The following is a 3,349-nucleotide window of genomic DNA, read 5'->3' as shown; positions in this document are numbered from 1 at the left end:
GTTGTTTACCTCTATTTCCTCTAATTCCACAGATTCAGGAGGTTTCTTCTGTTCTTTTATTTGGGATGTGTTTCTTTGTTTCCCCATTCTGGCTTACTCTTTGTGCTTGCTTCAATGAAATAGAGAGATCCCCTAGGTCTCTCAGTCTTTTCTGGGTGGACTTATGTGGTATATGTCCTTTATATTTAAATTGCTCAGACTCCCTTTTCTCCCGTGTGTATATACCAGAGGTCTTCCTGGTTTTATGTGCCTTCTCCTGTTGCTGTCTAGTTTTTATTGCCTTCGGCTTGTCAGTAGGTGGGCTTGACTCCCAAGCTGACTAGCCATGAGTATTAGCTGTGTGCAAAGTTTATAAGCTGTTGTGTGAGGGTTGACCCCTCTGATGAGTCTTGGCCCCAATGGGCTCTTGTGCCTGTAGAGATTTCCCTTTGAGTGTGAGTCTTGTAGGTAAGATCCTGTAATGCTCTGGTTTTATCTAAAGTTGGTCTCTGGGTGTAGTGATTCTTGTGCTTCTTTGGCTGGGCCCCACTACAGAGCGTGTTTTAGGGCAAAACAGGTCAATAAGCACAACCACAACAGCCACCAAAGGTAACCAGATACTCTCTGATGTACAAAACAACCATCATCCTACCCTCCACATGTATAGAAATATCAATCAAACACAAGGAGAAAACAAACCAACAGAAACAAAACAACGACAATGAGAAAAGAAGAAAAGAAAGAAAAAAAACTTGCAGAAAAAATGGAAAGGAGGAGGCAGATAAGCTATGACAAGGAAGCAGGAAAGAAGGGAGAGAGAGGTTAGAGGAGAAGGAAAGAAAGAGAAAAATGCAGAGCGAAAAAACCATATATATATATATATATCTACAACCCCATATATATAGACATATATATCCACATATATGCACCTTTATATATGTCTATATAAAAAAACGAAAATTACTATGAAATAGAAAAATCCAAAAATAACCAACGCAAGCGATCAATGGAAAAAACAAAACAAACCCCCAAAACATCCAAGAGAACGCAATTAACAATAACAATATAGCATCAAAAGAGAAACCCAAACTGAAAACAATCAAAAAAAAAAAAAAGGGAGAAAAAGCAAGAAATAACCAGTGCCAATCTTGGCTGAAGTCTGCCAAGCTCTCCCCAGGTTTTCCTCCGCTGTACACACAGTCCTGTGTGTCTTGTGGGGGCAGAGCCAGCCGCCTGGCACCTAGAGTGAGCTTGGTAATGGAGGTCTAGTTCAGATGAGTGGAGTTATGAGGTATGATTAGTAGTATTTTTACAAAGTCAGTGTTATTTCTGCTCCTGCCTGTCCAGAGGCACTCTGATTTCTGTGCAGCCAGGGGACTGGATGTTCATCTTCTGATGCTCTTTCCACTGGGGCTGTTGGAGGGTGGGGGGTGGAGATTTCAGAGCTGCTGATATGCCTTCCTGTGTCTCAGCAGCCAAAGCTGTTCTGCTTCCCGAGCAGCCCAGGAGAGGTGGGGGCGGGGACAGGTGTTTAGTAGCTCCACCTGCAGCCTCTTCTCATGTAAATTACTCCACCCCCAGGGAGTCGAAGCACCTTTGTTCTGACTTACTCATCTCTTCAGGAGTCTGCCTCAGGCTCTGGCAGGGCGGGGCCAAGGTTTCTGAGGGAGGGTGGGGGTGTGCACTTATCTATGCAGTTTATTTTTCCTGTCTGAGAGAAAAAGGGAAAAAAGAGAAAAAAAATAGGAAAAAGAAAAAAGCCCCCTCCGATGCTCCCACAGAGCCCCTGCTGCTCTCTAGGAGCCCCCCTGGCAAAGCAGCTCATGTCTCCACAGTTCTCGCTTCCCTCTTCTCCTGCTCGCTGGTTTGAGATTTCTGCCTCAGAAACTGCTGCCCTGGGGCTCCTGTCGCACTCTGGGCGGGATGGTCAGCACAGAGGCTAAGCCCGTGCAGATGCTGCAACCACTCCGCCTTGTCCTGGATTCTTGCAGTCCTGCAGCCCCGGGGGGCGGATGGACTGAGCCTCCGCTCACGCCCTCCTCTTTCCGCTCCTCCTCGAGGCCTGAGGATCCTGCCTTCGCGCGGGCGGGAGGCGCGGGGAGCAAGCCGCGGGGACTCTCCCGTCTGCTCCCTGACACCCCGAGTCTCAGCAGCCGCGGGTGCGGGCTGCGCGCCTCCACGCGCCCCGCCTCCCTCTTCCCCACTCGCCGGGCTGCCCACCTGTAAGTCCTCCGCGTGGAGTCCCTTCGCTGCTCAGCGTGCTTCATAAAGGTTTGTTTGCTGCGTTCCAGCTGCTCAAATTGCTGTGCTTTCCAGGGGAGAACTCAGGGAGTCCTCCTGACTGCCTCCATTTTTTCCTCTCCCTTTATGATGCAATGGATAGTTTCTTTTGATGCACAAAAGTTTTTAATATTGAAGAAACCTCATTTATCTATCATTTCTTTCGTTGCTTGTTCTGTGGTGTCAGATTGAAGAAACCATTGCTAAATTCAATATCATAAACATACCTCACGATGTTTTTAGAGTTTTTTATTTAATCTCATATATGTAAGCCTTTTTTCTATTGTGAGTCAGTCTTTTGTGGTGCAAGGTAAGGGTCCAGTTTCATTCCTCTGCTTGTGAATATAGCACCATTTTTTGAAAAGAATGGTGTCCACTTTTGTTAAATAACTGTAGAAGCATATGCTAACTTCTGGGTTCTTAATTCAGTTCCATTCATCTATATGTATTGCCATGCATCACATACTGATGTTTTTCTTTTTTTATTATTAGTTTCAGGTGTACAAAGCAATGTTAGTTAGACATTTACACGCCTCACAAAGTGATAACCACCTACCAATCTACTACCATCTGACATTGTATATCGCTGTTCTAATACCATTGACTATATTCTCTATGCTGTACTTTACATCCCGTGACCATATTTAATTTTATATTTAATTATAGTTGACATTCAAAATTATTCTACTTCAGTTCCAGGTGTATAGTGCAGTAGTCAGGCATCTACACAGTCTATCAAGTGATGCCCAGATAAGTCCAGTGCCCATCTGACACCCTACATAATATTTATAACATTATTTATTATATTCCCCATACTGTATTTCATATCCCCGTGACTATATTGTGACTACTAATTTGTACTTTCTAATCCCTTCACCTTCTCCCCCATTGCTGCCCTTTCTCCCATCTAGCAACCATCAGTTTTTTTCTTGATATCTCTGAGTGTATTTCTGTTTTGTTGGCTTGTTTATTCTGTTCTTTAGATTCCACATATCAGTGCTATCATATGGTATTTGCCTTTCTCAGTCTGACTTATTTCACTTAGCATAATATTCTCTAGGTCCATCCATGTTATTGCAAATGGTAAGAT

The sequence above is a fragment of the Hipposideros armiger genome, unplaced genomic scaffold (assembly GCF_001890085.2).
Source record: "Hipposideros armiger isolate ML-2016 unplaced genomic scaffold, ASM189008v1 scaffold_800, whole genome shotgun sequence".
In the NCBI taxonomy this organism is placed as follows: domain Eukaryota; kingdom Metazoa; phylum Chordata; class Mammalia; order Chiroptera; family Hipposideridae; genus Hipposideros; species Hipposideros armiger.
This window is presented reverse-complemented; position numbering follows the sequence as displayed.